The 27,552-nt window shown below is 40.2% G+C and overlaps 1 long non-coding RNA gene across 1 annotated transcript; it reads left to right on the top strand.

The window, feature by feature from the left end:
* The first annotated feature begins 811 nt into the window (after window positions 1-811).
* On the top strand, window positions 812-25,345 carry LOC140696662 (uncharacterized). The gene is made up of 4 exons (XR_012073172.1): window positions 812-893; window positions 15,199-15,298; window positions 23,103-23,175; window positions 25,271-25,345. It is a non-coding gene; the product is annotated as an uncharacterized lncRNA (long non-coding RNA).
* Window positions 25,346-27,552: the final 2,207 nt, after the last annotated feature.

The following is a 27,552-nucleotide window of genomic DNA, read 5'->3' as shown; positions in this document are numbered from 1 at the left end:
CTCCCAAACAAATCTCCCATTTAGACCCCACCCGTCCTCGAATAGATAACAGGCCTCCCTTATTAAGGGCTTTGTTGCTGAGTATTTTGGTTTTTAATTTTATTTTGGGTCAGAGGCCTCAAAGCCTCACCATTTTTTTCTCTGCAAAACCCCCATTATCTCTCCATGTATATCTGTCATTAATATGGGTCTATAAATACACATGCCTTGTTTATAGACATACAATATGTGCACCCGATTGCTATCTGTGTGTGTGCACCAGGCTTATATTTGGAAGAAACCTTTTTAGAGCCAAATTTGACAGTGCAGAGGCAGCTGGTGGGTTAGAGGTCCCTGGGGTAGAGTCACTGGTTATCAGTATAGAAAACTTGGGTGAGGCGTGGATAGTCCAAATGCCAAGTGCCAAGTCTTCACTGGAAGCAGGAAAACTGAGGGTGTAAGAAAGAAAACAGAGAAAGAGAGGCAGGCACACACCCATTCAGCCCCTCTTTTGTTTAGCTTTTTCTACCAGTAGGGACATGCTAAAAAAATAAAAGTCTTAGTGGAGGGACCTCACAGCCCAGCTCTGCCAGACAATCGTCTCCTGGCGCCTTCAAACATTGCTGTGTGAGTGAGAGAGCCACTTGCTCTTAAGCAAAGCCTGAGGACTGGGAGGTGGGGCGGGGGGAGAATAATTAAAATAAATTAGAGGGTAAATGGGGGATGGGAGATCATGCCTAGTCCTGCTGCTCAGCCTGAGGCTCCAAGGCTTGAAAGGGACAGGGCTGGGCAGGATTATTCCCAGGAGATGGGCTTCCCCAAACCCGGTCCTCCATGAACAGCAATGCACTGTCCTCCCAGAGCACTGCTAGTATCCGTGAGGCCTGTGGCCCCAGGATCTCATAGCTTTGCAGGTAAGAAGCTACAACTGCCAGCTTGTACACATTTTAAACAGTTCCACATATTTTTCTCAGTCTTTCATATTTGACAAGGGTTTTTATTTATTTATATTAAATAGATTTGTAGTTCTCAACTGAGGGTGACTTTGCCTCCCAAGGGATATTTGGAAATGTCTGGAGATGTTTTTGCTTGTTGCAACAGGGAAGGGAGCGGGGGTGGGAGGGTGGGTGTGTGCTACTGGCATCTACTTTAGAGTTGACAGATGAAATGCAGGACACCTAGTTACATTTGAATTTCAGATAAAGAAAGAATTTTTAAAAAATTTTTTAGTATTAGAATGTCCCAAATATTTTACAGGGTAGGCTTATTCTTAAAACAATAATTATTCATCTGAAATTCAGTTTTAACTGCATTTCCTGTGTTTTTATTCACTGGATGCTGCTAAACATCTTAAATGCACAGAATAGTGTCTCCTCTCTCCAAAGAATTAGCCCAAATATCAACAGTGCTGAGGCTGAGAAACCTGACAGTAGATGATAGCAGTTATAAGTACAGTGCAGATGCTGGAGAGTAGGTGATTTTTAATTCTGAACATGTTGAAGGAAATACACATGCTTCAGATACATTTAGGTACATAAACTTTTTCAACTCTAACTTGTGATCTTTCGGGAAGGGTGTCGTGGGGCTGGTCTCCCTCATCTCTCTGCAGCATGGCCTGGGAGGTATTTGTAGCAGGCTGAATAAAGTTCCCTAAAGACATCAGGTCCTAATCCCTGGAACCTATAAATGTTACCTTATTTGGAAAACAGGTCTTTGCAGACCTGATTGAATTAAGGATCTTGAGAAGGGGAGATTATTTTGGATTCTCTAGTGGCCCTAAATCACAAGTGTCCTTATAAGGGAGAGGCAGAGAGAGAACTGACACCCACAGAGGAGAAGGCATGTGGTAGAATCAGAGAAAGTTATGGAGTTCTTGGCCTTCATGTGGGAATGATGCAGTCACAAGTCAGAGGCCACCAGAAACTGGAAAAGGCAAGGAACAGGCTTTCCCGTAGAAACTCTGGAGGGAGTACAGCCTTGCTGACACCTTGATTGCAGCTCAGTGAAACTTATTTCAAGCTTTTGGCCTCTAAAACCATGAGAGAGTACATTTCTGTTGTTTTAAGCCACCAAATTTGTGAAAATTTGTTACAGCTGCCACAGGAAACTCATACAGTGTTGCTCTGAATCCCCTGTTTCCAGGACAGCATGTACCAGGGACCAAACAAACACGGCCTCCTGGATGCAGGATGGGGAACCAGAGGAAACAGGGGCTTTGTTGATGCTCACCTTTGTGTCCTAACACAGGTTATTTTTATTCATGGGTTGTGAGTTCCAGAATGGTCTGTAGCTGGAAAATGGGTTACTCCTCAGATCACCCTGGGATTTTAGTAGAAAACACATGTGTACGTTTAGTACTGTAAAGCCCACGTCTAGAACTTTGGAAGAGAGTTGCTTAAGTGGAGGGTTGGTTATGCCTGCTTCCCAGCTGTTGTGAGTCAACTCAGCTATGGCCTTGAGCAGGCTCTTGAGGGACAGAAGACTTTGTGCCATGTGACCCCATCTAGGGCTTAGGCCATAGGATTGGGGGAAATGAACTTCTGGTTCAGAGAGGGAAATATTTTATGTTGTGTGGTATGTGTGTATTTTCTGGAAGGTCAATCATTTGGGGTCCTTAGGAAATACCTTATGAAGTGTTTGAGTCCCAGAGGATAGCTGTACATTTCTTTGAAAGCTTCCGGATACTTGGCTGTGCTATCAGGATGGGTGGCCAAAAGCAGGAAAAATACACACTTCCAAATGAAAAATAGAAAAACATGTGAAAGTGCCAAGAGTGATAAGAAGTCCTTATTTGTGGAGTAACTAGAAAACATCCCGCGGTTATTAGAGGGAAACAAACAAGTAGATACGCTGTGGTCTGTTCTGGGTCTGCACCTCTGGCTATAACCCCAACTCTTTTCCTGTCTTCTGTAGTCAAACCTGGGAGTTGGGTATTTTCAAGGCAACCCATGGAAGTGCGATGAGATTTGCCAGTTTGGTATTGGAAGACCAGCAGTTATCTCTGTGTTGCCCTCATTTCTGGAGAGAGTTGCCTAGTTACTCACTGTACTAGAATGCAATAGAGAATGGTGGGGGTGGGGTGGGGAGTAGGGTGTGCAGACTTGAAATGGCTACAGCTCAAACAGCTGTATCCTGCTGGGCCTGAATATTCCTCGAACAACACTAAGATGGCCAGAGTTCAATGAGTGGTCAGCTGTACCTCCAAGGGGCAGGATGCTCAGAGGAAAGTCTTGCTCCAGATGGCCTCTTGAAATCACTCATGCTGTTGACCAGAAAAGTTAGGCTCTTGGGGTCAAGCTCAAAGGTCTTGGGGGAGGTTTTCATTCCTGGATTGCAATCTAGACCCTGCATCCTACCAGCTTTGCAATTTTGGGCAAATTACGAACCTCCCTGAGCCTCAAAGTCCTTAAATGTAAAATTGGAAGAAAAGTTCCTACTCTATAGTATTGTGACCATGATTTGAGAAAACATATATAAAGTGCTTAGCACAAGGACCTGGTATATGGTAAGAATTTAATAAATACCAGCTGTTATTAGATGCTTCATTGGGATACTGGGCAGTCATCAGGGAGGAGGAGGGTGAGAATTACTGTGCTTTACACTATACAAAGAGACTTTCCATATATGTTATACCAGTCTTAATAATAGATACTACAAGTTTTTCCAAACTGGTCTGACAATATGGAACACATTATCATGCTAAGCAGCTGTCACTGTACTGCATTTATAGGACCCCCACCTGTCACAAAGAATGCAAAACATGCTCCACAAATACCTGGGATCATGCCCTCTGTGTGTGTATCATCATGTGGGTGTGTTGGAAATATCTGGACCCTACCATTTCATGTTAAAGTCAGCTAACATTTTAATCCAAAACCTTTTATCTTGTATGTCTTCAGCTTGAGATAAACAGAATGGTGAGATATACAAATGTGCCAATGAAAATAGTTATTTTACTTCATTTTCTTTTCGGCTTTCCATTCTTCACTAGTCAAGAAAGGATACTGCCTAAAACTCCTGTGATGCCCTTTTCATTCTGACATTACAAACTAAGATGTGTTTCTGTGGTAGGTCCACTGGCCAAAGGGGATTTTTCTCATATCTCATCTCTTATCAGCAAGACTGCAATAAATTATTTCTCTTCGCTTGTGCTCCTTCCAAAGCACTCTGCCCACCTCTCTTGGTTCAGGGTGAAAATTATAAAACAAAAATCTGACCTTGTTGCTCTCTCCTTTAGTGATCCCTCTGCTCCAGAGGGAGGCTTCTCAACCTTGGCATGATTGACATTTGGGGAGGATAACTCTGTTGTGGTAGCTGTCATATGCATTGCACAATGTTTAACCGTACCGTTGGCCTCTCCACAATAGATGCCAGTTGAACTTCTTCAGTTGTGACAACCAAAAATATGGAAAGACATTGTCAAACATCCCCTGAGAGAGTCAGATCACCGCTGGTTAAGAACCACTGTTGTAGGGTATTTTCATCTTCGTACCTGCGTCTTACAAGGTCCTGCATGCTTCCATCTCACCTTTCTTTGTGGGCTGCTTTCTCAGCACTGCTCCTCTGTTCTGTGATGCAGCCGAGTGGAAACTATTTGAGGTCCTTGACTATGGCTCTTTCACTTTTGCTGAAATTCTGAGTTACGGGCTCAGTGTTTTCACTGCCGTAACACTTACTATATTATAACTGCCTATATGTTTTTCTGTAACATGTTCCCTTTCCAACTCCCTCCCATAGCCTGTAAGCATGATGAGGACAGGACCCTATCTCCTATACTCACTCCTGTGTCCCAGTAGCTAGTACAATGCCTGTTATAACATAGATGCTCAATAAATATTTAATGTGCTCCTTGAAAAATCACTCCCTGGAAGAAAGGAATTTTTCCTTTGGAGTCCTTTAATTTGTGGAGCCCATAAGTAGGTCTTGCTGACCTGTTTGTCCATACATTAGTGGACCTTAATTATAGGATGAATGTTCTGGATTTTGAGGTTGATTCCATCAATCCCCTTGACTGGGTGCAAGTTTATGCTTGAGCATTCTGGGCCGAGAACTGTTATTAGTTCTTAACATATGATCATCAAAACATTTTTTAAAGGAAGAAAGGGGACCTGGAGCCAGCAATTCCCAGGTCTGGCTTCTGAGCTCCTGAAAGGAGCAAAGCCAGCACAACATAGGGCAGGATAAAAATTCAGCTCAGTGCAAACACAGTTAATGAGAGAGCCTTTGAGTAAGAAAAGTTGCTGACAAAAATCAGGACTATTTAGTCTAGAGGAGAAGATTGAGAAGCAATCTGATAGTGGTGCTTTAAACCACCTGCAGCCTGGGGCCATTGCAAACAATTCAGATGGATGGTCTGTTTGAGGTGAGTGGACAGGCCCAAACTTGTGTCTACTGAGAGGGGATTGCTTGTTAAAGGAATTTAAGTAGGCACTCTCTAAGGTGTAATTTCAACTGAGCTTTTGGAGCAAGTCTGAGAGTTAAAAAGCAAAACAAACTTTGCTTAGGGACTGTCCCCAAATTTCCCACTAATAAGTTGTTTACCATGGATTTAAATTTGGGACTTAGATGAGAATTGTAGGCCATCTGGCTTTCTCCCTTGGCTCCAGATGAGACAGCATTTAAACTAAGGCAGGTGTTTGTTGCTTCTTAAAACATACACACACACACACACACACACACACACACACACACACACACACTCCTACCTTTGCACACAAGTACACACTAACTCATGCTATTCCCTGTGATACAAAGTGCTAGATGCCCCTTTTCTTCCAAGGTCCCTGTCACAAGTTGGTTCTTCTACTGTTACTTACATATCTGGTTGCCTTTATCCTTGTTTAGATTATGAATTACAGAATGCTGGAAGAGAACATAGAGGCCCTAGTTCAGTCAAGTTCTTATTATGCAGAAGATGAAGCTGAGGCACAGAGAAGATAAAGAACTTTTCCAAAGCTCAGAGAGATTTAGAAGACTAGGTCTACTGCCAGCTCTTTGGTCAACTCTCAACAACATCCTTTACTTACGAATAATACAGAGGCAGCATAGAGAACCAGAAGGTCCTAGAAAGTCAGATCAGAAAAGAACTGGTGGAATGTTTAGGGTTCCTCAGGTGTAAGCAGCCTTTCTTGGCCAAGGTTTTATGCAAAAACAAAGCCCTATAGAAAGTAATTTGAGTTAACTATTTTCTCAGTTCTCCCAAGTGTGGTACATATCTGGTACCAGTCTAGATGCATAGAAGAAAAGTTAATCAATTGCATAACAATGACTCTCTTAGGGTGTTGGGGATTCATACTCTAGTGCAGTGTGTGGCAAACTTTTTGTAAATATTTTTGACCTTGTGGACCACATGGTTTCTGTAGCAACTATCAGTTTGTAGCATGAAAGCAGCAAAAGACATTATATAAATTAATAAATGTGGCTGTGTATCAACCAGACTTTACATACTGAACTAGGCAGTAGCTGGGTTTGGTCTGCAGGCTGAGTAGGAGTTTGCCTGTTCATGCTTCAGTGGAATTCAATTGAAGAGGGTTGGGTGCAAGCAACAGAATATACTCATACTGACTGAAGGAGAAATTATTCAAGGGACCATAGAATGACTCAGAAACTAAAGGCCCCTGAGAAGCTCCAGGGATCCATTTACAAGTTCCCAAGGGTATTCCAATTAGGAAAAATCAGTAAGTCCTTACAGACAGTCTCATTGGCTTAACTGGGCAATGAGCCCACCACTTAATAGACAGTGGCATCATAAGTAAACTCATAGGAGAGGGTTAAGTCCACACATGAAAACTGAGGAGCTCTAGAAAGAAGGGAGAATGGGGATGGGGCCACCAAAAAGCAATGCCTGCCCACTACAGAATCTTTCTGTATATAAAGAGACATGTTCTTTCTGAATCCTGGCATCAGACAGTTGGAAAACAAACAAAGCACCTTTAGAGTCAGATGCAATCTCAACTCCTAGCCCAAATCTTGAAATCTCCTGCATAAAAAGTGTGGAATGGGGTTAGAGAAGAGTCGTGGACATCTTGTCCAAATTCTAAAGCCAGACCCTGACTTGTCAATCTCCATGCTTAACCAGCACTAGACTAGAAGCTCCACAAAGGCATAAACTAGGTCTGTTGTGCTCACCGTAGTAATGTCCAGGGTCTGAAATAGTATGAGATGCCTCCCAGGTCATTTAGGCATTGATTAGCTTACTTATTTACTTAACAAGAATTGGAGAGTCTGCTCTGTACCAGGCATTGAGCTGGACTCTGGAGATTCAATGGTGTGCAAAGACAGAGTTCCTGCCCTTGTGGAGCTTAATATGTTGGGAGTAGGAGAGAAGAGATGGATTATAATAAAAAATAAGTCAAATAAATGTAAAATTATAATATTGATAAATGCTGCAAAGTAGTGGGAGGAGGGTCCGTCATACATACAAGCAAAGGGCTTGTAGATATGGTGAGAGGAACTCAGGGAAATCCTCCTTAAAGAGGGGGAGTGAAGTGGGTTGTGGGGAAGAGCATCAGCAAAGACGAGGGATGTGCAATGAACACTTGCAAGGGCAAGCTTTGAGGATTCCAGCCTCACGGGAGTTAGAGGGAGCAGAGTAGGGCAATGGGAAGAACATCAAGAGGTTGTCAGATCTTGTCTTTAATCTTCATTCTGTCTCTTTACTTAGCTGGGTGCCCAATGGTGAGTTGCTGAATTTCTCTTAGCTCCAGGGTGGATAACAATAATAGTAATAATAATAACAAGAATAACAACAACACCTACTAAGGTGTCAAATAAGAAAATGCACTTGGAAGTGTGTGTTTTGGAAACTAAAGCAGTGGTATAGACTTCATCTTTGTGGGGCTCTTCCCAAAGAACTACTGAATCAGAATATCTGGGTTGGGGGTCACAAAAACTATTTTTTGAAAGCCCGAGGAGTTATTTTGATATGTTACCAGTTTTGAAATTCAGACCTCCAAACCTCTAGGGGAAAAAAATGTAGTTTATGAGGTTGTTGGCAAGAAGCTGGAGAAAAGTGGCAGAGGCTCAGTCCCGGAGGGCTTACAGATGAGAGGGACAAGATGAAAACTCCCAGTTACTCTTAGTCCTTTCCATTTTTCAGATGCTCAATAGCACCTCTAGGGTAAAGCCTTTAATGCTGAGTGTTTATTAATCGGGATCCTGGCTTACAGTCTCCCTACCCTGCTTATCCCTCTACTGCAGATCTGGTTCCCCAGGAAACAGACCTAGGTGGTGAGGAGGCAGGTTATTGTGGCATGAGCTCAAGGTCAACATTTGGGGGAGGGAAGAGTGCAGGACAGGATGAGACAGAAAAAGCTGAGCTGTGGTATAGTCACAGCAAAGGCCTCAGCTGATCCCATGTGGTACTCAGGACCTGGGGAGCCCCTGCAGTACCCCACATCAAGGCAAGTATACCAGGTACTGGGGAGGGGTGTGACCTCAGGTGAAGCAATTCCCAGAGGTCAGCTGTGTGCTCTCAGAGGCCAGCACTCATAGCATATGGGGGAATTCATCCTTCGGTCCTGAAAGGATCTGGGCAGCACAGCACAGGCTTCACTGCGGCCTCATTGCTTTAAGTCCACCTTCCCCTTGTTTAAAAGCCATTTCCCCCCATTGCCCACCAAAGAGGTTGGCACTCAGAATTTAGCACCATCTACACCTGAACTACACTTCTAGTAGATTTTCTGCTATTTTATTATATGGTCCTTTTGTTCCAGCTGAACTGGACTGCTGCCCTTTTCCTAAGACTAACCTACACTTCCCTTGCAGCTTGGATCAGTTGGCCCTCATCCCTTCTCATTAATTTCTCGCTATCCTTCAAAGTACATGTAATAGACAATTAAAAATTTTTGACTGGCTACAAACTCCTCTTTTCTTCCATTAATAATATGTGCTCCCTCCCAAGCTCTCACCTCTCTCTCTTTCTCTCTCTCTCTCTCTCATACACACACACACATGCACACACACACACTCCTCTGTTTTGTGCTTGGAGTATCTTGGCCAGAGGTGTTAGTATATGATGAGGTTCTAATCAATTGTGAAAAGAGCAAAAGACGCACTTACTTAGAATATAAACACTTCCAAATTACTCTCTAAGTCAAAAATGTGTGAAAACAATCAAAGGGAATACATAAGAAGTTAGGTCTTTCAGCCTGATTTCCAATAAGCTCAAGCCCACATTTTCAATAGGTCTCTAGTCTAAGAATGCTAAGTCAAATGTTTCTATGTCTTCAACTATTCCAAAAAAATAAATAAATAAAAAGGAAAACAACCAGACCATGACAAGAACACACTGGACTTAGAGCAGGAAACTGAAGTCAGGTTTGTGTATTCTTCCAATTTGAAAAATTATTCCTTTGAACAAGTCAATTTCCTCCTCTGGACTTGTGTTTTCCCATTTCTAGGAGCACTAATGTTCCCATCAGTCCTAATGGTCTGTAATGGTGAGAAAAGGAAAGAGGAAAAGGAAGCTTACCAATTTCTGTCTCTTCCTGTCCTCCGACCCTCTTGTCCTATAGGATACAGTTTTATTGAAACCTTTATCATCTCTCAATGAGCCATATTCTCTTGCCCTCAGGCCTTGAGCATTCTCCTTTCCCGAGCCAACTTTCTCTTGCACTGATTGATCCCTATGAATGCTGTAAGTGTCAGTTTATATGTCACCTTCCCTAAGAAACTTCCCTGGACCATTTGTATGGTTGGCAGTCAATGCTAGGTACTCCTATAACATTCTGTACTATCAAAATATGTATCTCATCTTATGTATTTACTCATTTAATTGTGTCCATCCTCTACCCTTACTTCCTAGACTAATTTCTACCAAAGCAGGAAAACATAGGAGAAACTTAAAAATTGACCCTTGGATGAATTAATCGATGAACAAATGTGACATAAACCAATGAAGAAACAGTGCAAGACCAATGAGCATTTGCTTCTGGTCCTCATTTTTAATTCAGATATCTATTCATCCTTCCCTCACTGCAAGACAGATGTTCACATCCAGCCCATGAATCGCCAGTGAGAAAGGTCATTAACCACCAGAGGGAAAATAATGCCGACTGAGGTTCTAACCTCCTTTGACTTTCCAAGAACTGCTTTGAGTACATTCTGTTTTCGAAGATCAACCTCTCTCCTGCTTCCAAAATCCTGTCCCAGCCTGTCCAGCTCATCCCTGGCCCTGGTTGCAGGGGGGGATATTGAGTCCTGCAGTTTCTGAGCCAGTTCTAGCCAAAAAGCAGAGATTGGAGAAAGCAGGATTTGATTTTCTTGGCCTCTGAATGCTCCCTGATTATTATTTTTTAATATCCTGAGCAAGATTAGGATGAAGCAGATTAGGGAGAAGTCATGAGATTAAGTCATAACTGAGCTTCTCTCTGCTGCAGGCTTTCCCTTGAGAAAGGACTCTGGACGTATCCTTCTGTATAACAGGATAGGACTTGGGAACCAAATTAAATGCATTCCATTAATAATCTTTCCTTCTTTGCTGCCCCCCACTCATTAGTGGAAACTGAATGAGATGAAACATGCAAGAAAGACTCAGTCACTGAAGGTAATGTTACCACGTCATCTCTCCTCCCAGTACAGACATTGGTTCTCCTCATCCTTGGAATTCTGTTCTAGGATCATAAAGGGTCCTGCCTTTGCCTTCCATGCCCCTCTCCCCTACTGGATTACTGTTATTTCTTGAAATCTCAAATCCTAACTTTGAGCTTTCAGTACTAAAGTTTGAAGTCCCAACTGTGTCAATTCCTTACACCAGGACGTTAGGGAAGTCCCTCTCTCGGCCTCACAAGGGTTTGGCGAGTGTTAGACATGATGGCAGAGATGAGAGAGCCTGACACAGACTCTAACACAAAGTGGGTTATCAGTGAAAGCTCATTCATCCAGTCACTCTTATGGGTGACCAGAGGCTGTCCCAGTGTATGCCTGTTGTCTAGAATAATTACAGCTAATGACCACCTTCCTCTAAAAAGTGTCCCATTTGGATGGTCAGTTTTATGGCCACCCTAGTTATGACTCAGACATCAATGTGATTCACTTTTTAATTGTTCACTAGAGAGTTCCTCTGAAGCAGTGGCATCTACCATAGACACACTTTACCAAAAATACTCAGTGGTCCCACATCTTTCTGTCTTTCTTCCTTCCCATTTTTAAGCCAAAGGCAGTCTCATGTACTTTCCACTCTTTTGTATTGAGAGGGACATTTTTGAGATCAGAAAGAAGTGATAGAAACCACCCCACCCTGGATCTCTTGGCAGGGCCCCACTAACTTTTATTTTTTCCCACATTTCCTTCTAAGGAAGTCAGATCCCTTAAGGCAAAGGCCCAGAACATTCCAGAGTGCTCTGGGGTAATAAATGTGTGCAAATGGTAGGTTCTTAGAGAATTCAATGTGGCATTTTGTCCAACAGGATTCAGGCATGAATGGTTAATCAGCAAGTGCTAAAGGGAGAAATTCTTAAGATAGGGAAGTAGAGGGGCATCTACGCCAGTGCAAAATGACCAGAAAAATACAGAAAATGCCTTGAACATCTATCTGCCCAATAATGCCAGCCTGCTTAAGAGGAGATTTGGTAGAAGACTGTGTTTTTACTATTTGGATGAAGCCAAGGAAGCCTTTAGGATGAACAGGAAGGCCTAGTGATATATTGATGAGGAAGGTGGGGATTATAATCAGTATGGCACCGTTCTAGAATATACAGCTAGATAAATGAAATGGTGATGCTTTAACTTTCAATACTAGTCTTCTACACAGTATTACTCTGAAGCCTCATGTCCCATGCATACGTGTTTACATCAAAGTTCTACACCTTCTTTTCTAATCATTTTTTATTTGAGCCTAGTTCCATAAGCTTCCTCATCTGGTTTATTGACTGCACTCTTTAGTCTCTTTTTCAGTGGGCCATTCTGCATAAAATCTGGTCAGCACGCCTCCACGCACATGGCCCTGGATCACCTCTGGACCAGAGCAATGCAGGTGGAATTCAGAGTGTCCTGTCCATGCCAAGTCCCTTTTCCTCTGACACCTCTGTAATAGGGAACTGGTCAGACTGGTCTCCATATGTTCCTCCAAATGAGGGAAAGGCATCAAAGCCAACTGCTACCAGATTTTAAAATATTAATAATAATAATGATTTTGTAAAAATCCAAAGGGATGCCTGTTCATGGTGTGTTATGTTTCCTAAGCAAATGTGGAAGGGAAAAAAAGGGGAGGGGAAATAGAGCCAAAACCAAGAATAACATCCGACCTGGTGCTGCCAGCCTGTTCCAGGTCTTGAAAAACAGGAGGCTGTATCTAGGCTGGTTTCTGGGAAATAAAGTGGATCTGTGTATTTGCTTGTTGGTGTAGTAGGAAACGTCTGCCTGCCAGCGCAGCAGGGAGCAACATGTTGCCATTGGATCAATGGACCAAGGTGCAGCTGTGTTCTCACTAAGTGAGGAGCTAATTACTGAAGAAAGATACAAATTGCAAATCTGTGACTTCAGGTGGAAACTATGACCTAAGGTGAACAAACAAGACTCTTGCAGATGGAGGTATGCAAACTAGTAAGAGACAAAGGAGAATCAAATGTTGGCATGTTAAGTTTCTGCAATTTGAAATAGGCTCCAAAATTGAATGCAGAGCCAGGAAAAGGTTAGAAGTAAAGAAGACAGAAAGAGAACACCCTCCTTAAAGTGCACAAGACAAAGACCCAATACATGTGGTCATCCAGGAAGTATCAGAATATGTCCATCATACACTTTCTCCCATCTATACATTCTTCTTATTCAAAGCCTCCAATGGGTCAGCTGACCCTGGAAAGGTTATCTTTTTCCTTTAAACAGGAATGAAAACATCCTCTCTCTGTCAGATGACTGTTTTCAATGATCTTTCCTACCAATAAGCAAGGTGCTTATTACCACTTTGATAATGTTTTTTTGAAGTTTCCTAATCCTCACTAGTTGAACATTCTTTCTGATATGTGATCTGCTCTTAATTTGTTCTCTCATGCCACTCAACTAGTTGGAAAAAAAATTAATAAAAGGAAAATGCATTTTACTATGGCCACTAGTAATTCAGGGAGATAGACACAGTGTGAAAGTTATTACGGAAAACAGTATGGAGATTCCTTTAAAACACTGAAAATAAACTTACTCAATGGTCCAGCAACCCCACTCCTCGGCATATATCTGGACAAGACTCTAATTTGAAAATATACATACACCCCAATGTTCATAGCAGCACTATTTACAATAGCCAAGATATGGAAGCAACTTAAATGTCCATCAACAGATGACTGGATAAAGAAATTGTGGTATGATGTATATATATATGTATATGTGTGTGTGTATATATATATATGTATGTATGTGTGTGTGTATGTGTATATATATATACACACACATATATATATGTATATGCAATGGGATACTACTCAACCATAAAAAAAAGAAAAAATAATGCCATTTGCTGCAACATGGATGGACCTGGAGATTGTCATTCTAAGTGAAGTAAGCGAGAAAGGGAAAAAAAATACCATATGATATCACTTATATGTGGAATCTTAAAAAAATAAGAGGGGGGCAAAAAATGAACTCATTTACAAAACAGAGACAGATTCACAGACATAGAGAATAAACTTATAGTTCCCAGAGGAAAAAGAGGATGAGAAAGGATAAGTTGAGAGTTTGGGATTTACAGCTCTAACTAGTATATATAAAATAAATAAACAACAAGATCCTACTGTATAGCACAGGGAACAATATTCAATACCTTGTAATGGTCTACAGTGAAAAAGTATATGAAAAGGAATATACATGTATAAATGACTCACCAGGCTGTATGCCAGAAATTAACAAAATATTGTAAATTGAGTATACTTCAATAAAAAAGTTAAAATTACGGTATCTCACTATCAGACTGTTTGGTTACTAACATGTTGTGTAACTCTGAAACTCAGTTTCCCCATTTACAAGGTTAAGAGGACTGGTCCCTTCTACCTTATATGGCTATTTTAAGAACCCAGTAAAAAATAATCTAAAAATGATTTGAAAAGTATAAAATGTGTTTGCAAGGCAAATTATGGTTATGACTTAACAACAAAGACTGTCTCATTACTGATTTAATTCTTAAATTAAAAGATTCACATTTTAGAAATTAAAAAAGGAATAAAGGAATCTCCAACAGTTCTTTCTTTGTCAGAAAAAAAAATGCTTCCAGAGAGATTCCTTGAACTCACATTCCATTTTGCACACTCCTTGAAAATTACATAAAGAAGTTAAATTTCAGATGTGGGATAAACCTTTTGTCTCTATCTGGAAGAGTAAATGTCTGTTTCCATTAAGTGATCCCAATTTCAAACATTTCATCTCAGCCATAAGTCATCATTCTCTACTTGGAAGGCAGAGGGATAAATTCTGACACAGAATGGAAATTCAAGAGGTTGGTGACTGACAAAGATTCTTTATTTTTAAGAAACTATGATGAGAATTGCACTGGCAAACAACAACTGTGTATGTGTACGTGTATACGTGCAAGTGTGTTTTTCCGTTTTAGGATCAAAGTAAATTGTAATGATGTGAAAGCAGAAAGTAATTTTTACTTTTCAAACATCACTCCAGAGAAGCATGACTGACTTCAAAAAGGGACACCAAAAAAAAAAAAAAATTAAAAGAGAAAAAAATCCCAGGGGGAAAAAGAATACACATATAGTTTGAGTTTAGTTACTGGCTTTAGTGACTGTAGATTTCTATTGCTTTTCCACCATTTCACCCCTTTCCTCCTTTCTAACAGAACCCTGCTGTGGATCAGGAATTATACCCTTCCCCACAAAGCCATATGTTTCACATCACAAGCATGGTGATCCCATTGCCCTGCCAGCAATTGGTTTTGAATGGGCATGTGCCCCCACTTTTGGTTAGACGCTGATATATGAAAGGAAGTCTTCTGGGAGGTTTGTGGAAAAGATTCCTTCATTTATTTCATGATGCAACCTCTTGTTCTGTTGGAAGATGACATGGCTGAAATGAGACAGCCTTCTTGTGATCCTGAAAGGAGCTAGCCTAAGGGTGGCACATCAGAAGAGTAAAGTTACTCCAATGATAAAAGTAAAGAGATCCTCGTGCTATTATTAGTGGCAAATAGCTAGCCTTGGAATTGCCCTCCCCCTGGGTTTCTTTTTGTATGAGCTGTAAACATCCCTGTAATGTTAAGTCAACTTGAGTTGGGGTTTTTTTTTTCAGTTGGCTGCCAGTGTTACCCTAACTGACTAATTCTCTGTCTGTGCTTAAAAGTTGGTGCTGACTCTGTGATGGCATCAATACAACACTGAATGAATGTGAGGTAAGTGAGCTGAGTTGGTACCATGGAAACATTAATCAATCACAGTCAAATGACTTGTCAAATGGACTGAATGCATTCTCTGTCCTAGGTATTGTGCTAGATTCTTAAGTTAAGAATTGTCATCCAAATATTTCAGCCATGCCCTCCCAGTTCTGGGCCATTTCAACATCTGATCAGCCCTATCCTGCCTGATCAGGGCAGGACATCTCTGTCCTATTAAGAACAACAATTTCTGTTCTTTGAAAGCCCAAGAGCTAGTGCTCCCATAATTTCAAGTATGTGGCACTATAGTCTCACTAGCCATCAGGTATATACACACTGCTCTGAGCCACAATTTCTCCCACAAATTAACCTCTGCTTCTTTTTGTCACAAATCGCTTATTTGCCATGATATACTTGCTGTATATATATTTTTCTCAATCCACTTGAAGTAAAAAGGAATGTTTTAGAGCACTGCATCTTGGCTCAATTAGGACTTGCTAAATGGATTATTGTTTTCCATAAAGCACCTGTTATGTACTAGGCATAATGCCAGTGGCTTTAGGGGACATAAAAGTTAAAAATGCAATCCTTGTCTTCGAAAGGTTTACAATTGAAGAGAAAAGACATGTAAATAGTTGGTTACTGAATGAGTCAGTTTGTAGCCTACCAACAGTATGAGTGAGGAACTCAAAGGAACAGAGAGGGACAAACTACTCTGGTTGGTGTCATCTGGCAAGCCTCCATGAAAGACACGGAATTTGAGCTACACCTTGAAAGACATGTAGGCTTTCAGTAAACAGTGGGAGTCCAGACATGAGCACCATACACGGAAAGAATAGCATCAACCCTGGGGTCAGAAGCAACCTGCAAGGCAGGCTCACTAATAGGGCCGATCAGATGCTGAAATGGTCCAGAGCTGGGAGGGAATGGCTGAAATATCTGGATGACAGAAACCAGACTCCAAGATATCTTGACAGGCTGGAACGATAGACTGAATCTAACATGAACTGGGCTAAATGTACCATTTTGCATTTAATTATTAAAGGGAAAAAAGTTCACAGTCGCAGCTGCTTATGGGAAAAAGACTCTATGTTTTTGTTGAATGTAAGCTCCATATAAATCAATGCTATCATTGCCAGAAAAGCTGAGGCATGCCTAAGTCCTATTTCTCTCCAAAAATATAAGATTCCTTTCTTTTTCTGTTCAAAGCTAATCATAACAGACAGATCAGTTTTCTACTGCTGCCATAATACATTGCCACAAATGTAGTGGCTTAAAAGAACACAAAATTATTTTGTTATAGTCAGAAGTCCAGTACAGGTCTCACTAGACTAACATCTAAGTGTTGGCATTGTTTTCTGGGGCTCTGTGGAAGAATTCCCTGTTTGTTCAGATTGTTGGTAGAATTCTGTTCCTTGGGTTTGAGGGACCAACGTCCCTATTTTCTTGCTGGCTGCAAGCTGAGGGCCACCCAGAGCAGCTAGAGGCCACCACATTCCTTGGCTCATGGCCCCTTCCTTCATCTTCAAAGCCAGCAGTGGCAGGGTGAATCCTTCTCATGTCACATCTCTCAGACCCTCTTCCATCACTGCATCTCACTCTTTACTACCAGGAAATATTCTCTTATTAAATTGTTATTAAGTTGGGCCCACCTGGATAATCCAGGAAAATTGCCTCATCACAAGGTCTGTAACCTTCGTCACATTTGCAATGCCCTTATCCCATATAAGGCAACATATTCACAGTATTGGGGATTAAAGCATGAGCATCTTATTGGAAGCATTATTCTGCCCTCTCATCTGAACTGTTCTCAGTCCTGAGTGCCACCCTTGGCTCAACATTGATAAACTGGGGTGAATCTAAGGGAGAGTGACCACAGTAGAAAATTCAAAACTGTGTCATGTAAAGCATGTTTGAGAAAACTGGGAATATTTTCCCTGGAAAGTCAGGAGTAAGGGGAAGCATAATAGCTGTTTCATGTCATCTTAATGCTTGTCATACAAAATGGACTTATTCTGTGTTACATAGAATGCAGAGCAGAATCAAGGGAAAAAGAAATAAGTTTTAGCTCAATGTAGGGAATGTGATTATTGGTCTCGAAAAATGGTCTTAATGATATGAGCCATGCCTCTTGGTATTCATGCCCTTATTAGTGTTTCTTCCCTCTACATTGAACTTGGGCTGGCCTAGCACTTGCATTAATCAGTGGAATGCAGCAGAAGTGACTATGCAAGACTTCTGAGTCCATCCATTAGGAAGCCCTGGCAGCTTCCACTCTCACATTTTGGTGAACCCTGACCCATCATGACAGAAGTCCAGGTACCCATGTGGAGCCATGTGGAGAGGCCAGATGAAGAGGAGAGGACCTAAGACCACAAGGAGAGGGAGAGAATCCTTAATGTCCCAGTTGAGTCTCCATGTAACTGCAACCTCATGAGAGACTCCAACCAAAATCAATAGTACTGACCAACTGAACCCAACTCAAACTGCCAACCCACAAAATCATGAGCTAAATAAATGGCTGTTGTTTTAAGCCACTAAATTTTGGGTTGATTTGTTATGTCCCCAAACCTAACTGATACACCTGCTCAGCTAATTCGATGTGTGTGCTTGTGCACACATTAAAGCACATTTTGAGTTTTTCATTTTACAAGCCAGAGATTCTTTTTCTTTATTTTTGATTGCAAAATAACACCATTGGCTTTCCCAAGTCCTTTCATCTTCCTGCCAGCATTGTGCTTGATTTAATGTTGTTTATAGACATACGCCTGCCTTATTTGCTTTTCCTGACCTGGTGATTTCCTCTGTTACCCAAATGTATGGAACACTCTTAGTCATTTGCTGTCATAATTCATCTACATTTAAAAAATTTTAAAAAATAAGTATATCTCAACTGCAGCATAAGTCAGTAGTTAAAAACAGATAGTATAAAGAATATGTTTGAAACAAGTGAAAATACACAAGATAATGGAAAGAGAAGCAGAGAAAACAGAAACCCTCCAAAATTTTGACAAACATAGTGTTGTCATTGAGACTTCTTGTGATGAACTTAACAGCAAAGATGATCACAACATTTCCCCAAGGAAAACAGATATCAATTGGTAATAAGCATAACTCATCAGTCTAAAGAAACACAAACACGCTTGCAACTTGGGTTTTGTTTTTGTGGCAATTCAAGTGAGCCTGAAGCTTGGTGTTTTTCCTCTAAAATAACTGCATGAAATGATAAGACTTATAGACACACACACACACACACACACACAACACACACAGAGACATTTCCACAACAGTGTACAAGGTTCCAATTTCTCCATATCCTCTTGAACAATTGTTATCTTTTTTTTTTTTGGTTTGATAATAGCCATCCCAAGAGATGTGAAATGATAATCTCACTGATTTGCATTTTCCTGATGATTAGTGATATCCAGCACATCTTCATATACCTGTTGGCCATTTGTATATCTTCTCTAGAGAAATGTCAATTACAGAAGTTCCTCAACATATTAAATGTAGAACTACCATATGGGATCCTGCAATCCCACTTCTGGTGTATAACCAAAGAATTGAAATCAGGATCTTGAAGAGGTATTTGTTCATGTTCACTGAAGCATTATTTATTATAACCATATCCATAAAGATATGGAAACAACCTAAATATCCATCTACAGATGAATGCATGAAGAAAATGTGACTTATATACTTACATACATACAGTGGGAAATTATTCTTAAGATTATTCTCAAAATTATACTCTTAACAAAGGAAGTCTGTATAAGATGACTGATGTTAACTAAACCCATTGTGGTGATCATTTCACAAAACATGCAGATCAAACTATCATGCTGTATACCTTAAACTTGTACAGTGATGTGTGTATCAATTGTTTTATCGAGAAAAAGAAGGAAATCCTGCCATATACAACAATAAGGATGAACTTGGACGGTATTATGCTGAGTGAATAAAGCCAGTCCCAGAAGGACAAATGCTACATAATCCTGCTTATATGAGATATCAAAAATAGTCAAACTCATAGAAGTAGAGAGAAGAATAGTGGTTACTAGGGTCTGATGATGGGGGGTGGGAGAAATGGAGAGCTGTCCAATGGGTATGAAGTTTAAGCAAGATGAGCAAGTTCTAGAGATCAGCGATATAACATAGTGCCTATAGTTAACAATGCTGTTTGTATACTGAAAACTTTACTGAGACAGTAGATCTCACGTGAAGTGTTCTCACCACAAAAAGGAGGGAGCAGAGGAAACTTTTGGAGGTGATGGATGTGCTCACTATCTTGACTGTGGTGATAGTTGTGCAAGTATTTGCAGTATTTTCAAACTTATCAAACTGTATGCATTAAATACGTGCAGTTTATTGTGTATCAATTACATTTCAGTAAAGCTATTAAAAATGCCGTTTTGACTTACAGTCTCCAAAGTTCAGGACATCTGAGAAAAAGAGGTGACACAGGGGCAAAGAGTATTAACAATGACTATTTTCCATGCAGTATTTATTGTTGCTGTGTCCTATGCAGAGCATTTTAGGTATAGCACACTTTTTTTTTTTTAGCACACCTTTTAAAGCTGATGACAATCCTATAAAATAGGTACTTTTTAAATATTTTACAGGTAAGGACATCACCACTTAAGCAAAAATTTTTATTGCTTGCCTAATTGTACACTTTTAATGAACTTTTTAAAACAGATTATTTCCAGAATCACCTTAGTTAGGAAAGCTCAAATAGTAAGAAAATGTGATGAAATTCTTTTTTTCAAATTGAAGTATAATCAGTTACAATGTGTTGTATATTTATACAATGGAATACTACCCAGTCATAAAAAAAGAATAAAATAATGCCATTTGCTGCAACATGGATGAATCTGGAGATCATCATTCTAAGCAAAGTAAGCCAGAAAGAGAAAGAAAAATATCATATGCTATCACTCAAATGTGGAATCTTAAAAAAAAGAAGAAAAGAAGACACCAATAAACTCATCTACAAAACAGAAACAGAGCACAGACATGGTAAACAAACTTATGGTTACTGGGGGAAAGGGAGTGGGAAGAGATAAATTGCGAGTTTGAATTTCTATACCTCTGGTATGCCAAAATCTATTTGGGCTGAGGGAGGAAGCATCAAGTTAAAAAAATGTCCTCATCAAATAACAATATTAAATATTCTAAAAAGACATGCCAGATAACCACTTGAAAGAACAAGGTCTTATCCTATAGTTCAAAGAATGTATGGATTTTTGTGATTTTACTATTTCACTGAATTTTTTTAGTGTTTGTATATTTATTATGAAGATGTTTGCAAAATGAAAAGAAATCTGTGGGAAAAGCTGTGGGAATGCTACACTAGTAAGAAAGGGACAGTGCTCACCTTTTTAAGCATGCTGCCATTTAATTTTCAAAAACATCCGCTAATAGAGGTGCCATGGCATCTACATTTTCTGCAGTCAGGAACGGTGCCAGAGAGAGTCAAATCCCCTACTTCATTTATTCCTCATGAGCATCCTGCCAGTTGAGTAGTATCACTTTTACATAAATGCATTGGGCTCTGAGAGGTTAAGTGACATATTCAAGTTCTTGCAGGTAGAATGAAGTGGAGCTGGCATTATGATTCGTGTTTTCTTTCACTGCATCCTTCTACATGGAAACTAATAGGAGGTACTAGTAGTAGTGACAGGAAAACAAAAATGGGCATTGTATTACTCTCAGGGCTCCAGAACCTGCCAGACTTTTAACCATAGACAGTTGTTGGTATGTAGCTTCTGAGAACAAGGGCAGAGGCTCACACAGGCTCTAGTTACAGCTCTGCCACCATCTAGTTGGGTAGTTTCAACTCCCTCAACCTTAAATTCATGATGAGTTAAACAAGACCTCAAATAAGACAAACTCTTAGAACTTTAAATTTGAAGGAGTGGGTGTGATGAGACAGGAAATCTTTTCCAAATGGCTTACATCAATTTACATCACTATTGGTAAAAGAAAGCAATATGGAAATAAATATTAGACTCATTTACTTAAACTGCATCAAATTCACCTCTGGGAATTCCAGAGTATCTTGCACAAAGATGTTCATTACAATGTTCATTTTAAGAGAAAAAAGTTGGAGACAAGTTGTTGTCATTACTTCATAAATTAAAGCATCACCTGACGAAGGCTCAATTACCAGCACAGCTACACTCTGCTAATAGGATATCATGGACGGTTGGTATACTTTAACCATTTACCTTTGTTCCTCAGTGGTATAAGTGGGTGAATTCTCACAGCATCAACCATGTCCTCAGTACTTTGTAAGCCCCTGGAAAGGACATTAAAAAAGATAAGGAAACTAGAGGTGCCACCTCAGAAGTGGGGCTGCATTTCCCTCTTTCTCTTTTACTCTCTACTTTGTCTCTCCCTCCATGGGGACATGGGACAGGTAGCGCTACCTCCATCAGAATAGACTGATTTATAGAGCTAGAGATTCTGTGCCCTCAAAGCTTGACACAGAAACCCATTATACTCTCCTGCTGACCACACACACACACCTGGTAGAAGTAGGAGGGAGGAAGAACCCGAGTGGTAGGGGTTCTATGAGATCACAGGTCAAAGCATTTCTGAATAAAGTGGAGAGGTGATGTTATCTGATCCTGCTTCCAGAGGTGGAGCTTTGGTTTCACGTTGTTCTATCTCCTTTGCCTTTAATTTTTTTTTCTTAATTGACTGGGCACCTAAGATTCTGCATTTGTGTTTAATTACTTAACCCTTCCAACTCTCCTTAGAGGCTGAATACAGCCACTAACCCTGACATAGTAGAAGCAAAATATGTTACAAGGAAATAGGGGAAAAACCAGCTCTGAGAGCAAGTTTAGGAGAGGCAGATGAGAAACAGACACATGCACACAGCTACGTACATTCCTGGGTATACAACGCACATACATGCACCGTCTGTCAACGGGCAGCCCAAATTATTGTGGGAGTGTTTATTCCCGCTGCCATGGTTCTCCTCCTGCCTTCATAGCCCACCTCTCCATTTCACTGACCTTCTCACAGGAGGGACTGTAGGAACTCTTGATGAGTAGAAATAATTCTAGAGATAATGAACTTCCTGGGACTATTCACTGGAGTACAGGTCTCCTTTCCACTAGTCTTTTCTTATGAGATAATTTATTCTGGGTACTTTAGTAAATAAAACTTCCCTGGTGAAGCAGCCAGTAAGCTTAGATTACTCCAGAGAGAAGAACAGGAAGCTAGATAACATAGCATATCTTGGACAGTTACCCTGTACTGGTTGTTTTATATGTCATATCTCCTTTAATCACAATAATCTTAAGAAGTAGATGCTATCACCCTTATTTTATGAATAAAGCAGGGCTCAGAGTTTTACACACAGCAGAATAGATTCAAATCAAGGACCTTTATGATAAATCCATAGGCTATCTCCTTTGTGTAGACATTGCTTCAGGAGCAGATCCAAATACGGCAGCTTCTGATTCCACAGTATGTTCAGACTAGTATTTGGGGACCACACCTGACAAGAACCTTTAGAAAACTCTTTCTTGTTTTCTTGAGAAGATGATAGCCATGAAAACTGTATATCGATCTCTCCTTGACTCATTTTGTGCTTCGCACGACTTTTTGAGGAATATAACACTTTTCCATACATGTAGGAAACAGAGATGGACCAACAATGGAGCACCCAACTTGGAAATTTGTTCTTGCTGTTGTTGGCCAAGTGTATGACTGCCTTGTATCATCTGATAAAGAATCTGTGGCTGGGATACAGGTCTCTAATACTAATGCTGAGCTTTGTCCCATTGTCTCATATTTCACTTTACAGTGATGAATAATGATGGTGGCAGCTAAGAAAAGAATGGAGACAATCAAAAAATGTTACCATTGATGGAAAAGTGGTAAGGAAATAGTTCTTTACCCATTGAATTTATGAGCAGTGAGTCAAAAGTCTGGATGGGGAGAAAAAAAAAACAACAACAAATGCATTGAAAGGTAATTATCAGAAGAAAGAAGGATGAAGAGAACTGTGACCCTTGAGAAGAGAATTAAGAGTGAAAAGACCTGGATACAAATCCTAGATGCTACAACACACCTGAGTGGTCTTGCACAAGTCAATTCCCTCTCTGGGCCCCTATTTTCACAAGAACAATGAGATGGGCAGGGGTTTGATGATCTCTAAGATCCTCTCCTGCTCTAAAATTCTGTGTTCTGTAGCTGTGCAGCAAGAGGTGAACACTGGCCTCTTTCCCCAGAAGAGCCTTGGGATATTTTGATCATTAAAGGGATTAGCTGTCCATTTGCAGGGATGTCTCTCCAATGAGAGACATAGAATAGCCCAACACAGTTTTAGTTTTGATTCACTTTATAAAGTACATATCCAATTCCCTGGCAAGTTAAGCCAAGCACATCTTCTCATGTGTTTTAGGAATCAAGGCATTCGGCTGATACAGAGAGCAAATGCCTCTTATTAATGTGTGACAAATCCATATGGAGGGAAAACACTGTTTCTTTTCTCCCATATGGCACAGCTGAGTAAGGCTGGCCTTTCTGGCCCTGAAATGGTTCCATGGACAGGTGGGTGGTTTATTCCACAGGCTGGTAACAATCTAGTGTGTGGAGAAGGGGAGGGATGAGAATTTCTCCATTATAGCCCAGGGCTGTCAGCAAGGTCTGTGACATGTGCCTTTGGCTCCTTTGTCAGGATGTAGGGTAGGTGAACTACTGTGAGGAAGAAGCGAAGGAAATCTCAAACTAATTTGAGTTCAGGACATGAGCTTTCCTCAACCTCAAGTTCTTTGGAGTTTTGGCCCAGCAAAGGTGGATTAACTTTTTATCCTGGAAAACCTTCAAACCCTTTCCACAGTCCCAATGTAGTGAGTGTGATGAGGTCTTTGGGGAAGAGAGGGAACAAAGTGGATGGCAACTGTCTAACCTACCTTCAGACTACAGGGCCAAAGGATTAAGACTCAGTGGCTTCTACTTTTAACATGATGTTAGCCCTTGCAAAAGCAACAACAAAAATCCAACTCAATCAGTACCTCTAGAATAATTCTACCTCTTTAAAAGGGTAAGGAATTATGCTGGAAAGAAACATGAGTCATGTCCTCTGCCCTCCAGTTAAGCCAATATGAACTAGAGAGGGATGGTGACTTTCATTGTCCCTGCAATTTGAGATAACAAAATCAAAACCTTATCTTTCATGAATAATCTTCTCAAGTTAAATTTTTTACTATTATCTTTTGATTGTGTTAAGGATAAGCAACCACTACAATAAGTATGTATTAATATACTCATTATAAGCCATATACCTAGAGTCAAACAAGTGTAAATATTTTTCTCTAATATCTAAATTACCATCATACACAATTAGGCACAAATGTGAAAGTTTTACTAAAAACAAAAAGCATTTAAGTGACAGCATGTCAGATTTGGAAGAAAACACCAAAGGTTTTACTACAATCCAGAAAACCAGAAGCAGGTAAGTTATGAGAATGGGTTTTGATAAACACACACATGCACACACATTTTGGTTTCCTAGAAATGGTGATGTTAATAGGTATGAAATCTATATGTATTGAGAAGGTTCCATATTGAACACTGAAGAACTTCCTAACTATGAGAATGATTTGAGTAGTAAAAGGAAGCTATATTCTTTCTTGGATATATTTGTGGACTCTTCAAATTCTAAAAATCTAAAATTTTTATCAAAGATCATCTAGTCCAATGGAGAAAACCGCCTGTAAAGTTTTTATGTCAAATTAATCCACCTTTGCTAAACTATCTCAAGGGATGGAAACTTATCCCCAGATATGATCCAGTACCATATAACTGCAACCATTAAAAAATTCTTCCTTATAGTGAATCAATATCTGTAATTTTCACTGGTGTCCATCTGGAGCCATGAAGCATATCTGATCTGTTCACATGATGAATCTTCGTATTTCCCAGATTACTTGTTACATCTCTTATACTTCTTCTCATAATTTCTTTCAGATTAAGCATACCAAATTATTTGAAATGAATGAGTAAGTGTGAGAGTAAATGGGAAAATTGGCAAGTATCACCAGGTAGGTAAAGGGATTTCAACCAACATTACTGGTCACGCACTGTTTCCACAGTGTACCAAGTTCTGAAGATCCTTTTTAAAGTCTGACACACTCCTAAGGGTTCTTCTTAGCTCAGAGTAGAATGGGTCTACTAACATTTACTGTGCTTTGCAGGAGGAGGGCAGTATTACTGAAGGACAGAAGGCAGAAAGTATGAGTTGACTTCACAGTGGCCTTCTCAAACCTGTGATTCCGCAAATAGCTCTATTTCTACAAAGGAGCTTAAGACTCTTAGTCTGAAAACCACAAGAGGGCACTGGACTACTACATGGACCCAGCTCTACTTCTCAACCAAAGTATAAAGCAAGGGTTGATATTGACATCACACTGACTCCGACAGTTGCAGATGGCAGCATCAGTTGTATGTCCTAAGCCTGTGTCTGAGACACAGTATGTAATCATGGATGATCTACAGAGATATTGGCTAGGAAATATGTATTCAGATGCTAAGCTTGGATTGTGCAAACTGCAGTAGAATTCACATACCACTTGAAAAAATAAAAAGGAGTGAAGTCTATTCCCAAAGTTCTAAGAAAAAATAAGGTGGTCATTAGGTCATTTAGGAGTTTTGAAAACAAGAGGGGCAATGTGGTGGTTGTCAGGAGCAAACAGCAGGAGTTAGATAAATGGAAGACTTCTGCATCTACTTTCAGAAACCCTGACACCTGACAAGGTTTGTGTTTGGCCCATGGTTTTCTCCAGACTGACATTTACACTGGACATCACCCAGGTTGTTTCTCTGCTCCTAAAGTGTTCTGTATTTCACGAGATTTTAGGAAAATCAGTCTCAGGCTAAAGGTACACTGAAAAACTCCCACAAATACAGCATGAGTCTACACAATGCCATCATACCATTTGAAAAAGGCAAAAATCCAGCAAAATAAGTTGTAGGTTAGTCTAAGTAACATCAACCAACAGATTGTTCGGGTCTGTGAAGAAGTGTCTGCCAATGCCGAAACAGTCAATCAAGTTAACTCAGTCAAATGTGAATCAACACGAGGAAAATAATCAGTCAAGTCAGTTGCTCAGAATCATGGAAATCAAACCCTAGACTGAAGACTAGTGTTTCTCACTTTTCAACAATTATGCTGAATATTGTGCATAAAATGACTCCTTTGGTATCATAATTATGTATGAGATACACTTATCCATAAAAATAACTAGGTAGATAGATAGATAGATAGACAGATAAAATAACTCAGATTGTTTCACAGAAATGAATTACTTGATCAGTTAAACCCAAGCTTCTTGCTATAGCAGGAAAGATAGGAGAGGGTCATTTTTTGAGGCAAGGTTTAACTCTTTGGAAGCAATGAGCACCTACAACAGTATTAATCCTCCTGAAAGAGGTTTCTGGCCATAGAATTGGTTTTTGGCAGAGCCAGTTGAAATCACTGAGGAGGAGTCTCCCCTCCTTCTCGTCTCTTGTTAATTTACCTGCATTCATAGTTATGGGTACGTGACTTCCATTTTTCAGTATGGCATAACCTTCATGATTTTGAACCTCTTACTTCTGTTATCCTTCTAACATTTGGCCCAGGCTCTGTGACTCCTTTATGCCATCATGGACGAATGTGAGCTCTCACTTTTTGCCTTCCAGTTTCATCCCAACTTTTCTCCCTAGGAATCTTGCTTTTCTTGGAATTGCTCTATCTATGTCATTGCCTTGGTTTTTAGGCTCCTTTTAGTGTTGGGTATATTGAGTCTGTTAAAGATATCTCAGTCACTTGACTTGGCTTTGATCAACTTGCCTGCTTGGCGTCTATCTTTTAAGCCAAATTTTTCCTCATGATTTTATAGTTTTCTAAGTTCTGGCCACTAATTTCTGCACATTCTTTGTTTCTTGACTCTTCTTAGCTTAAAACACTGTACTTGAACTTTTATCTTGACCTCCTCAGTTCTGTTTTCAGAGCTCTACCTTTAACATGGCCAAACTGATGGTGGCCATCCTCTTTGCAAGGCTCTAATCCCAGCACAGACCTCATCTTTTGGCATACTCCCCAGCACTACAGGGGAGGTGAGTTCAGAAGAAATTGTCCCAGCACCTTCTCTTTGCATTTTTTCCCCCAATGGTGGGACTTTGAAGCTGCCTTTCTGGCCTATCTTCCCTGTTACCAAACACACACTTTTTAAAATTAGGAAATGAAAATGATAGTTCTACTCCAAGCC

The sequence above is a fragment of the Vicugna pacos genome, chromosome 5 (assembly GCF_048564905.1).
Source record: "Vicugna pacos chromosome 5, VicPac4, whole genome shotgun sequence".
In the NCBI taxonomy this organism is placed as follows: domain Eukaryota; kingdom Metazoa; phylum Chordata; class Mammalia; order Artiodactyla; family Camelidae; genus Vicugna; species Vicugna pacos.
This window is presented reverse-complemented; position numbering and strand designations above follow the sequence as displayed.